The 13,577-nt window shown below is 42.0% G+C and overlaps 1 protein-coding gene across 11 annotated transcripts in view; it reads right to left on the bottom strand.

The window, feature by feature from the left end:
* ZMYM5 (zinc finger MYM-type containing 5) overlaps nucleotides 1–1,576 on the bottom strand; it is a 59,458-nt gene extending 57,882 nt beyond the window's left edge. For 6 of the 11 annotated variants that reach the window (XR_013763661.1, XM_079138854.1, XM_079138848.1 and 3 more), the window contains exons 1-2: nucleotides 1,455–1,555; nucleotides 385–453 (exon numbers count right to left, since the gene is read on the bottom strand). The gene's annotated coding sequence lies outside the window, so the exon portion shown is untranslated. Of the gene's footprint in view, nucleotides 1–384; nucleotides 454–1,178; nucleotides 1,358–1,380; nucleotides 1,400–1,454 lie in introns of those variants that run through there. The other 5 variants (XM_079138855.1, XM_079138851.1, XM_079138852.1 and 2 more) reach the window with 4 other exon arrangements.
* Nucleotides 1,577–13,577: the final 12,001 nt, after the last annotated feature.

Raw genomic sequence — 13,577 nt, forward strand, 5'->3', positions numbered from 1 at the left:
AAAATACAAAATGGGGCTGGGGATGTGGCTCAGTGGTTGAGTGTTCCTGAGTTCAATTCCCGTACCCCGCCCCCAAAAAAGAAATGTCCATAAGGAAAAAAATCTATCTGTTGGAGAGGAAGACAAAAATGTTAAATGCAAAGCATTTTATAAAATGGAACAAACAGTCCTATTTTGGAACTCTCTGAGAGAGTAGCAGTTGTGTAAATACCAGCACCCACTCGAGTGCTTTCCTGGGGAATTATCCTGGCTTGGCTCTGGGGACAGAGCCACTCAAGTAATTACTCTTTGCCTTCAAGATAACAGAGAGGCAAATCTCACAGGAAGAACACCCTACTACTGCACTAAATATATTAAACAGGAAAATGGGATAAAATGACTCACAATGAAGATATTTTCCGTATTAATTTCTGCCAAAGCTTCACCAAACTGCCCTGAAGGTGATTCCTGGCCCTAGAGTAAGAGGAGATTTAAAAAAAAAAAAAAAAAAAATGATTTACAACCAAACTGTATGGCAACACCAACTCAACACCAGAGGATGTAATGAGATATATCGGTCATGAAGTTACTGCGCTGTTCTACCCGCCCCGCACGGTATAAAAAACTCAAAACAACCAAAACTACAGGAACCACAATATTAAGACAAAGCTGTTTCTTCAAATTACAGAATTGGGGGTGGGGTAGGGTGAGCCGAGCTAAAGGCACCAGGTCTCCTCCTAGCAAGGAAGGGGGCAGGGCAAAGGTTGCTTCAGCTCCAGCAAAGGAGTCGGATTCCCTCCAAAATTTGCCCACCCAGCTTCATCCCAGCCACTCAACCAATATGCGGGGGAAGGTTCACGACACCGTTGAGCAGTATTTGTGGCAAGTAGTGGCCCTGGACCTGAGGTTTGTCTGCGAGCGGTTGGCGACTGGCTCCAGGTCCGCCATTAGGAACTGCCCAAGTGAAACTAGAAGCCTCGCAGCGCCGGCAAAGAGAGAAGCTAAGGAGGGGAACCGGTGGGGCACAAGCAACAATCCTAGTCCCAAAAAACCTGGGTACGTAGGCTCCCAACAACAGAGTGGGAGCGCAGCCTCGAGAGCAGGAGAGCCGGCCGGGGTGCCCTCGCAGAAAATAAAGGAACTTATCCAGCAACTTCCCGGCCGCCCCCTGCGACCCCAGCCCTTGGTTGCAGCCTCACCCGGCTCGCCCGGCTGTGCCCACACTCTCGCAGCCCTCGGGGAGCACATGAAGGCGCCTGTGACATAAGCGCAGCCCCAAACAGCCACCGAGGCCCCGACGCCGCAGCTCTACGGCGGCCGCACCAAGGGGTATCAAGCCCGAATCCGAGGGACGCTCTGGAGGCTGCCCTCACCCATCCCCGCCTCCCCAGTTGCCTCCGCCTCTTCCTCAGGAGGCTGCGCTGCTCCTAGCCACCCCCACTCTCTGCGGCCCTCAAAGCGGGGATAAGCCTCACTCGGTTCTGGATGCGGCTCTGAGGAACGAAATCTCCCCTCCCCGGGCCCACGTCCTTAGGCAACACGTACTTCGCTGAGTCCAGTCCCGGCTTTATTGCTGGTAAGGAGAAGGTGGAGACGGCGATGCGACAGAACCCCCAAAGGACCCGCCCTCCGCACTCTCATTGGCTGTGGTCAGAGGCGGGCCAGCACGGGCCAGGGCGCCTCGGGCCCGTTCATTGGCTACGTTGGCCTTCTTTCAGGCCCCTCCCTCGTAGGGAGTTCCGAACTGCTGTCCGCCAGTCACGGGCCACACCCCTGCCCTCAGTTCCACTCCCTCACTGCTGGTCTTCCGCGGCTCCCCGGGTGTTGCTTCTCTTAACTGCTCCAGCCCTCCACCCCCAACTCCGCCCCGCCCCACCTCCGGCCCGCTGGGATCAGGAGCCCGAGTCATCTTACCCGCCAAACCCGGGCCGTCGCCTCGGCTCTCAGCAACTCCGCTCGAGGAGAGACGCGGCCTGGATGCCCCGACGTCCACCCTGTCCAGTCCCTGGAAGGCCCCTGCGAGGGGACAGGCCGGGGAGGACTAAAGCGAGGATGAGGGGGCATTCGGGGCCGCGGCCGAAGTGGGTACCTGGGCCCTCTGAGGGCTGTGGAGGCGCCGCCACCCTCGCCTCGCCCCGGTGGGGAACAGTCCCCCCACCTCCCGTCATGGCTGCAGCAGGAGGAGAGGACGTCCTCCATTTTGTTGGAACTGCTGGGGGAACTTGGGAACCATTCAGAACCAAACTCCATGGGACTGGGAAACTTGTCCCCGAGCAGCCCCGACTGGGCTCTGGTTCCGCAGAGGAAGCGACTCCTGCTTTCGTAGTGGGAGTCCGCGGGGCAGTGGCGGGCAGCGTGACCAGGGGGAGACCCAGATGCCGCTGCCCAGTTCCATCAGCCAAGATGGAGGGCTCCCCGGAGCGGGGCTTCTGCTCGCCGGGACCAAGCTGTTCTGGGGCGTCTTTCTGCATCACCGCCGCCGGCGCAGCCCCCCGTGCGTTGACCCTCCCCCACCTCCACGATCTCCTGATCCTCAAGAATTGATGGAAGCCGTACTCAACCACCCTCTCCATCGCTTCTCCGCCCACTGAGACCCCTGCGGAGGGACCCAGGGGCCGGGTTTACTAGGATTTAATGTTCCTCGTCTACTCCTGACATCTTCAATGCACGTCATATTGTTGATTTCCAAGACTCCACTTAAAGATGAAAGTGATGATTTTTCGCCCCAGCGGTTCTTGGTGGGACTACGATTTATGGTGTTAGGTTGGATTGAATTTGGTGAAACGCCAAGTTACTGTGTAATGTCTGGAAATGTAATTTTTTAAAAAAACCACATTGTTTCCCCTCTTATTTTCTCTTCTAAGGTGTGATAAAGACTCAGATTTATTCAATGTCAATCAGACACAAACTACCTAAGACATGCTTGTTCATGGATTAATGAACAAGGGTACTGGGTAAGCCTTCGTATACTGCTTGATGCTGTATTTCATGGACGTTCTTGGGAGAATATCAACATTTTTTTGTCTTCAATTAATGGTTGAAAAGAATGTATTAAACGTGTGTATGTATTAAACGTGTGTAAATGGCAACATTTTAATGAGTGCTGTAGATTATAACCATCCTTTTCTATTAAGCAATTGTAAGTACAAAGCCAGATGCACAATGAGTTTATAGAGAAAAACTCCATGAAGTGTGCCAGAGATTTTAAATCTTAGGCTTAGTAGCCACAAATTATGTGTTTTCTGAAGTCCTATTTTTGTCTCAGTTCTCTGTTCAAAGATTAAAAATTGATAATATTTGTTTTCTCTGATAATGAGAGTTGTCATTTCTCAATGACAACTGTCACCTCAGTATACTGCCCTTTCAGGCAGTTGCCTTAGTTTTTTTGCTGATATAACAGAATACTACAGATTCAGATGGTGAGTTATAAACTATAGAAGTTTATTTGGGTAATAGTTTTGGAGGCTCTGAAGTCCAAGATCCAACTGCTATATCTGGTGAGAGTTTTGTGACTGTGTCACAGCTACTTGAGAACAAGAACGGGCAAGAACAAGAGCACACATTAGCTGGACATGGTGGCCCATGCCTGTAATCCCAGTGATTTGGGAGACTGAGGCAGGAGGATTGCAAGTTCAAGGCCAGCCTGGGCAACTTAGTGAGATCCTTTTTCAAAATATAAAGAATTGGGGATGTAGCTCAGTGGTAGAGCACCCCTGGGTTCCATCCCCAGTACCACAAAAGTTAAATAAATAAATTTAATATCATATAAAACTATTTTCTACCCTGGCACCTGAACTGACCATAAGAGCAAACTAAAGAAACCACATGTAGAGAACTGGGGTTATGGCTCAGCATAGAGTGTTCACCTAGCATGTGTGAGGTGCTGGGTTTGATCCTTGGCACCACATAAAAACGTGTCCACCTACAACTAAAAAAATTGAAAAAAAAAAAAAAAGATTTATAAGAAACAATATGTATTTGAACTACATTTTGCTTTCCAGAGACGGTTTGCATTGCATTCTATTTGATCTGTGTTGTCAATCTGCTGTAGTCTCTTATTGTTTCTCAGTCTCACTTTCTATTTTATAATAGACTAATACAGAGTGTTGGAAAGTTCAAATTGGAAATATTTGTGTCAGTGTTAAATAACAATAGGACACGTTATTTGTTATGAATCTTTTGATAATTAAGGACTCCAGCTAATATGAAGCAGAGTAGCACTGTGACCAACAGCACACGATCTTTGGAGTCAGGTGGTCTGCACCTTCATTTTATTACCAGCTAGGGAGTTTCCCAAATTAATTTCTATGAAAAATATAATGTTAATTAAATGATAAATAATAAACCATGTTAATGTGAAGTTAACAAGATTATTATTGTTATTATTTGGCAAATACATATTGCTTTATTTAGTGTTTGTCTGGATTGCAAAGTGTCAGCCCTGGGCTAAGACCCCTAGAGGGCACAGAGGTAATTAGCAGTCCCCAGTCCTTTGGGGTAGGAAGGAAGCATCAGAAAGAGGTGATGCTCTGTAGCTTTTCCCAAGGTGAGCCCCTACATGCTTGAATTGGGTCCAAATTGTGTGGGAGGCGAGTTGTCAGCCGAAGGAATAGACTCAAGGAGAAGTGTTCTTCCCTCTTGGTGACCCCCAAGGGTGATTGCTGGTTACGGAGCCAGATGTAAGATGATGACCCATGTTTAATAGGACTCCCTTACCCTGGTATTGGCAGTGAAATGCCTGGTTTTGCCCCAACCTGCTGTATAATTTTCCCTTCTATGGCCCTCTGTCTCCAACTCTATAACCCCATGGGGTGCACTAGATGATCTTTCTGAGCCTTCCAAATTTAATGGTTCAAGGCTTCTAACAAGATTATTATTAAAACTTGATAAAATGGTGCTGGGATTGTGGCTCTGTGGTAGAGCACTTGCCTAGCATGTGTGAGGCACTAGGTTGGATCCTTGGCACCACATCAATCAATCAATCAATCAATAAAGGTATTGTGCTCATCTACAACTAAAAAAATTTTTTTTAAAAACTCAATAATAGCTGCAATAATTGTTTAGAACCTAGAACAATCAAAGGTATTTGGTGGCAGGGACACATATTTTACCACTGACATTGTTTAAAATTTTTCTAACAATGATAATTAAAGTTCACAAACTCTTAGTATATTTTATCAGTCTTTAAATTCCCCACAAACAATGCAACTCCTAGTTAACAACTTCCACATCCTCTGCCCTTGGCATTACATATTTATATACATATGTGCACACCTATGCTTATAGACATACACATATATTTATATATGGTAATGTGTATGTATAAAATAAAGGACTGTGAAAGGCGTATTACAATCAACTAGCAAGAAGATTAGATTCTCATCACATATATGTACCTAACATATGCCACTTACACTGAGTTGAAGGGTGCCCTCCTCAAATATATTCACCCAGACCTGTGAAAGAGATCTTTTAGGTGGAAAAAAATGTGTTTGCAGATATAATTAAGGATCTTGAGATGAGGTCATCTTGTATTAGGGTGGATCTTAAGACAAATGTCCTTGTAAGAGAAAACACAAAGGAGAAGGCCGTGTGAAGACAAAAGCAGAGTAGAAAGATGCTGCCACAAGTCAAGGAATGTCTGAAGCTACCAGAAATTGGAAGACACAAGAAATGATTTTCACCTAGAGCCTCTGGAAGGAGCATGGCCCTGTTGATTATTTGATTCTGGCTTTCAGAATTATGAGAAAATAAATGTAAGCCACCAAGTCTGTTATAGTTTTCTACAGCAACTCTAGGAAACTCACACAACATTATTGTAGAACTATACAGCAAAAGAAATAAGGTAAAAACACTAGGTAAATCAACCAACAGGTTTTTGTTGTTGTTATTTATTTATTTATTTATTTATTTAGTGGTGCTGGGGATTGAACCCAGGGCCTTGCAAGCACTCTACCAACTGAGCTACATCCCCAGCCCTTGTTGTTGTTATTGTTTTTGTTTTTTAACCATGAATTGAATCCCTGAGGCACATCCTCAGCCCTTTTTATTTATTTATTTATTTATTTATTTATTTATTTATTTATTTATTTATTTATTTTGAGACAGATTCTCGCCAAGTTGCTTAGGGCCTTGCTAAATTGCTAAGGCTGGATTTGAACCTGCGATCTTCCTGCCTCAACCTCCTGAGCTGCTGGGATTATGAGCACACACCACCATACCCAGCCCACCCAACAGTTTTGTTTGAAGGTTTTAACACACTCTCCTTATAGATTAAGTAGGTTAAAAACCAAGATGAGGCAAAATCAGAGTAACAATTGAGTTTTTCAGATGTGTAGATAATTACATAATTAACAAATAAAAAAATACACACTTATGTACCCATATTATTAGCTAGGGAGGGTTATTTGGTCACTCTTAAACATAATTAAAAATAGAAAGATAAATTCAGTTTTCTTTTAATGGTAATAGGGACTGAACCCAGGACCTCACATGTGCTAGGTGAGCACTTTACCACTGAGCTACATCTCTGGCCCTTTATATTTTATTTTTGTGACAGAGTCTATGTTGCTTAGGCTGACCTTGAACTTGGGATTCTCCTGAGTACCTTGAATTATAGGCATGTACCAGTATACCTGGCAAGATAAATTATTTTTTCTTGCCAATTTTTAGGGTCAGGAGTTGTTGCCTCAATTATTTCCAGTGGTGACTGTTATGGGTTGCTATGGTTAGTGTTCCCCAAAGGCACATTTTGATTGGAGGGTGACACTATTGGAAATGGCAGAACCTTTGGAAGGCAGGTCCTAATGCAAGCTCCTTAGGTCATTGCCCAAAAAATAGTTTTGGGGAGAGGGTTGTTATGAAAGGAGAAGCCTTGCCCCTGTCTGCCCTTTTTTCTCTGCGCCTATTTGGGATGTGACTGCTTACTCCTTCACGTGCTTCCACCACCATGTGCCACCACTCAACAACCTCACCAGAGGTAAAAACAATGTCTACCCTCAATCTGGGACTTTGACTCTCCAAAACCATGAGCTAAATAAACCCTTTCTCCAGGTATGTTGGCATATGCCTGTAATCTAAGCAATTTGGAGGCTGAAGCAAGAGGATAGAAAGTTCAATGCCAGCCTCAGCAATTTAGCCAGGCCCTCAGAAACTTAGTGAAACCCTGCCTCAAAATTTTAAAAAGGGCTGGGATGTGGCTCAGTGGTAAAGTGCCTCTAGGCTCATTCAATCCCCAGTACCAAAAAACAAACAAACAAACAAACAAACAAAAACTTTTTATGTAGGAAGCCATCTATGAATGGTTTAAGAACCGGGCAAAGTTAAAGTCATGAGACAGGGAAACCTGGTGTTAGGAGCTCACAGTCAGAGATATCCACTGTTCCAGAATGCCTGAGTCACATGGTACCCTGTTCTAGCTCACCACTCAAGGTTCAAGACAAGCACTGGAGATGGGAGTGATCCACTAGGGTCAAACAACCTGCTTACTCCCACCCTATCCTGTTTTTCTCAAAGAAGCTTCTATGGATCCCTTTTGATCTGTACTGCTATAAATAAAGCAAGCACGGGCTCCTTCCTTTGTTAGAGCCAGACCCTTCTGGATGGCTTGCCTTTTTGCCTTATTTTCTGATATATAAATTTCATAGCTTTTATTTGTCAGCCAGTCCATCTCTCTAACAGGAACCCTTTCTCTCACCCACAAGAGAAATGAGTGAGATATATATATATATATATATATATATATATATATATATATATATATAAACACACACAGATATTAAATAGGAATGGACTAAAAAGAACTTAGGTATACAATGACCAGACTGTGACCCTTATAGATCCCACAAAGCAAATGAAAAAAAAAAAAAGAAAAAAAGCATGGGGGTATTTCATAATATGAAGGAATTATTTTTTAATTCTATTATGTGTGAGACTAATATAGATGTGTAGGAAAAAGTTATTATTTTTTAGAGATACATTCTGATATATCTCTATTTCAGATACTAAAATCAGATTTATTTAAAAATTCTTCAGAGATAAAAAGGAAAAAAACCTAAGTATGGATACAGCAAGACTAGACAAATTGTGATAAGTTTAGAATCAGGGTAGTGAGTAGAGAGATTCATTACACTAATCTCTGTGCCTCTGTGATTAAAACTTCCATGATATAATATTAAAATATTACACTAAAGATTAAAATTTTTTTTGTGGTGCTGGCAATCAAACGCAAGGCCTCATGCATGTTAATTACATACTCTACCACAGAGTTACATATCCAGGCCAAAATTTAAAAATTTCAAAGATGGTTAAGACAGATGGAGCATTTAAAGATATATCTATTTAGTCAGACAGAGTGGCACATATCTGTAATCCCAGTGACTCAGGAAGTTGAGGCAGAAGATGGCAAGTTCAAACCAGCCTGGGCAACTTAGTGAAAACCTGTCTCAACATAAAATTTACCTAAGGGGTGAAAATGGCTCAGTGGTACAGAACTTGCCTAGCCTGTATGAGGCACTGGGTTTAATCCTCAGCACCACATAAAAATAAATAAAATAAAGGTATTGTGTCCAACTACAACTAAAAAAAAAAAAAGGGCTGGAAATGGAGCTCAGTACTGGAGAAAAAAAAAAGATATGTGTATTAAGAGTTCCAGAAGGTGAAATTAACCCCCCCCCCCACTTCTCTGACCCTGCACAAAACTCAACTCAAAGTGGGTCAAAGACTTAGGCACTAGAACAGAGATCCTGTGCCTAATAGTAGAAAAAGTAGGCCCAAATATTCACCTTGTCGACTTAGGAACTGATTTCCTTAACAAGACTCCTGAAGCACAAGAAGCAAAATCAAAAATCAATAAATGGGATGGATTCAAACTAAAAAGCTTCTTCTCAGCAAAGGAAATAATCAATAATGTGAAGAGAGCCTCCCACCTCAGATAGAGCATTAATCTCCAGGATATATAAAGAACTCAAAAAACTTACCACCAAAAAAACCCAAATAACCCAACTGATAAATGGGCTAAGGAACTGAACAGACATTTCACAGAAGAAGAAATACAATCAATCAACAAACATGAAAAAATTTTCAACATCTCTAGCAATTAGAGAAATGCAAATCAAAACTACTCTTAAGATTTCATCTCACTCCAGTCTCAATGGCAAGGATCAAGAATACAAGCAACCATAATGTTGGTGAGGATGTGGGGAGAAAGGTACTTTTATACATAGTTGGTGGGACTGCAAATTGGTACAACCACTATGGAAAGCAGTATGGAGACTCCTTAGAAAACATGGAATGGAATCATCATTTGACCTAATTATCCCACTCCTTGGTGTATACCCAAAGGACTTAAAATCAGCATACAGTAACACAGCCACATCAGTGTTTATAGTACCTTAACTCACAATAGCTAAACTATGGAACTGCCCTTCAACAGATGAAGGGATAAAGAAAATGTGATACATATACACAGTGGAATATTACTCGGCCCTAAAGAAGAGTGAAATTATGGCATTTGCAGGTAAATAAATGGAGCTGGAGAATATCATGCTAAGTGAAATAAGCCAATCTCAAAAAACCCAAAGGCATTTTCTGATAAGTGGAGGCTGATGCATAGTGGTGGGTGGGTAGGAAAGAATGAAGGAATTTTGGATTATGCAAAGGGGAGTGACAGGAGGGATGGGGCAGTGAGAATGGGAAGGACAGTGGAATGACACAGACATTATTACCCTAATACATGTATGATTACACTACTGGTGCGACTCAGCACCATGTACAGTCAGAGGAATGAGAAGTTATGCTCCATTTTTGTACAGTGTGTCAAAATGCATTCCACTGTCATGTACAACGGATTAGAACAAATAGAAAAGAAAATGTGGTATATATACACAATGACTTTATGATATGTGCCAGTAAATGGATGGAGCCAGAGAATATCATGCTAAGTGAAATAAGTCAATTCCAAAACCAAACGCCAAATGTTTCCTCTGATATCCTGATGTTAATTCACAGTAAGGGGCAGGGGGCTAGGGAGGAATAGAGGTACTCTGAATTAGGCAGAGGGAAATGAAGGGAGGGGAGGGAATAAGAGGGTAGGAAAGATAGTGGAATGAGTCGGACATTATTACCCTGTATGCATACATGACTACATGGCCGGTGTGATGCTACATCATCTACAACCAGAAGAATGAGAAGTTATACTTCATTTATATACAAATTTCAAATGCATTCTAGTGTCAGGTATAACTAATTAGAACAAATTTCAAAGAAAGAGTTCCAGAAGGAAAAATTAGAATTGGAGTTAGGCAAATTGAAAAGGAGAGTAAAAATTTTTCCTCAGTTTAAAAAAAGAAATGCATCACCAGAATAAATAATCACATTTAGGTCTGAACAGAGTAATTAAAAACAAATCCTCACCTAAACAATCATGGCCAAATAGAAGAATATCTAAGTCAAATAATTTTTTTCAGTGCTGGGGATCAAGCCCAGGTCTTTGAATATGCTAGACCAGGGCTCTCATCCCCAGTCTGAGAAAAATTTTTAAACAGCAAAATTTTTAAAGAGAAAATTTAAGTGTTTATACAAAAAAGTTAAATTAGGTATAAAATTATCAGATACAATACATAGCTGGATATAATTCAGTAGTGTGTTTAATGTGCAGAAGGAAAACAATGGTTGACTTTGAATTTTATTCATAGTTAAGTGACACTTTCAAGAGGGGAAGCAAATGAACACTTTTTATGACAAGCAGATCTGAGGGATTTACCTCTTTCAAAGGCCCTCACTGAAAGAAATGAGATTCATTTGTCCCTCGGTATCTATGATTCCAGGACCCTCTTTGGGTATCAAAATTCACAGATGCTCAAGTCCCTTATATAAAGTGGCATAGTATTTGCATTTTCCACATCCTCTCATATACTTTAAATTTTCTATAGATGACGTATAACACTTGATACAATGTAAATACTATACCCATAGTCATGTACTATGTTATTATAGCAAATAATGACACAACAAATGTCTGTACAAATTTAGTACAGATGCCATTTTTTTCCCCTGAATATTTTCTGCCTGGGTTGGTTGAATCCATGGATATGGAGCTAAGGAGATTGTATTTCAATACTTAGGAATTTTTAAGAAGAACAAAGAGTAAGAATTCAGGAAGCCATGGTAAATAAAAACATTAGTATACATATTGGATCATTTAAATAATTATGTCTATATAAATAAACCACAATAAGAGTCAGTTAATTTGAGGAAAATTAAAATTATGGTAATCCCTATCAAAATAAAGGATCCTGGGCTGGGGAGATAGCTCAGCTGGTAGAGTGCTTGCCTCGAAAGCACAAGGCCCTGAGTTCGATTCCCAGTACCGCACAAATAAATAAATAAAGGATCCTGGCAATGACATGGGCAGGTTAGCATCAATAAGTGCTAAAACCACTAGTTAAAATGTTGATGGAGAGGGCAGGGGAGATTGCTCAATCAGTAGAGTGCTTGCCTTGCAAGCACAAGGCCCTGGGTTTGATCCCCAGCACTGAAAAAAAAAAAAAAAAAAAAAAAAACCTTGATGGAAAGGTTTATAAAGGATGGACCAGGTTGAATACCACTTGTATTGGTATCAATTTATTGCCTCTTGGCTCCAAATTCACCCTTTTGGTCAACTGTGTGAAAGTGATATTTCCCTTTGCTGTGCAATGTTTTTTGTCCAGAGGGGGAAAGGGAAGAAAGAGAGGGAAAAAAGTTTCAAAAAGCAAAGTTTTGGGATGGGGATATAGCACAGTTGGTACAGTGCTTGCCTCTCTTGCACAAAGCCCTGGGTTCAATCCCCAGAATCACACACACACACAAAAGTAAGAAAAGATGAAACAAGGTTTTGCTTCCTAGTGCAGTTGCTTGTTTACCAGCCCCCATCAGTGCTTGTAGTTTGTATAGGAGCAAGCTTCTGCAGATGAGGGTTAGCCAGTAGTATCAGGCAGCCAGTAGCTTCCTTCAGAATCCATCCCTTCAAGCAATTTTGTAATAGAATGCTTCTGGTGAGATTCTTCCCCATTAACTTTCCCAGGCACACTACAGAGTGAATATCCAAGAAGTTCCTGATGCTGGGTTTTCGGAAGTCCCACTGGCACAACACAAGGTTTCTTGTAAGGCCTGTGGGTGGATTTCTGGAAGATTTTACTCTTGCAGCACCACAATTAGTTCTCTGCCAGTCTGTGAGTTATCACCATGCCCTATCTAACAAGAGTTGACTCTTCTTCCTGTCAGTGGGTTGCCTTCCTTGGACACTCTACCTCAGTCCTCCTAAAAAGTGTCCACTCTTGACTGGGCGTGGTGATGCGGGCCTGTAATCCCAGCAATTCAGGAGGCTGAGGCAAGAGGACCACAAGTTTAAAGCCAGTTTCAGCAACTTAGCAAGACCCTGTCTCAATAAAACATAAAAAAGGTCTGGAGATATTGCTCAGTGGTTAAACACCCCTGGGTTTAATCCCTGGTACCAAAAGAAAAAGAAAAGAAAAAGAGTATCCGCTCTTAATGTCTATTGTTCCTATACAAATGATCCCCAACTTAAGAAGTTTTGCTTTCCTGTTTTTCAGCTTTACAATGGTGTGAAAATGATACACATCCATAGAAATTACACTTTGTTTAAAAAAATTTTTTTAGTTGCCAATGGATCTTTTATTTTACAAAGTGCTCTAATACTGAGCCACAAGTCCAGCCCTATACTTCGAATTTTGATCTTTCCCCAGTGCTATAATTTGGATCTTGAATGTCCCACAAAGGTCTTTGTATTGAAGACTTGATCCCCAGGCTGTAGAGTTTTGAGGAGATGGTGGAACCTTTATGTGGTGGGGCCTAGTGGGAAGAAGTTAGGTCATTGGGAGTGTGCCCTTGAAAAGGCTATTGGGACCCTGGTCCCTTTTCTTTCTATCTTTGCCTCTTGACCACCACAGAGTAAACAGACCTCCTCTGCCATGTGCTTCTGCCATGATGTACTGTGTTACCACAGACCCAAAGCGATAGGACCAATAGTCCATGGACTGTAACCTCTGAAACTGAGCAAAATTAACCTTTTCTCCTTTAAGTTTATTTATCTTGGGTATTTTGTCACAGTGATGGTGAGTAACACTGACTAGCAATATGTATTATGATCCTCTCTTTATGCTAGGCAATGACATGATCTGTAGCTCCTAGTCAGCCCTGTGATCTGAGGGCAAAACAACCAACACCGTGTAGTATGCTGTGTGGCTAAGCCAGGACGTTTGGGAGGTTAGGTGTATTCAATGCATTTTCCTCTTACAGTGGGTTTATTGGGATGTAATCCCATCATAAAAGAAGCATTTGAAATTTTTAGAGCTGTCTGCATTTCTTACTAGCCAGTCTCTTACTAGCTGGTCTCTTATTAGTCAAATACACTTTTGCAAGGAGTAAGTCAAATTGAAACTCCCCATAAGAATTTTCTTCACCCGGACACCTACTGCAAATTTGGGGTTCCCTTAAATCCCCTTGGGTTCAGTAATTTACTGAAGGAGGCACAGAACTCACTGTAAGCAGTTATACTCACGGTTTATTACAGAGAGAGGATACAGGTTAAAATTAACCAA

This window comes from Sciurus vulgaris (assembly GCF_902686455.1).
Source record: "Sciurus vulgaris genome assembly, chromosome: 4".
NCBI lineage: Eukaryota > Metazoa > Chordata > Mammalia > Rodentia > Sciuridae > Sciurus > Sciurus vulgaris.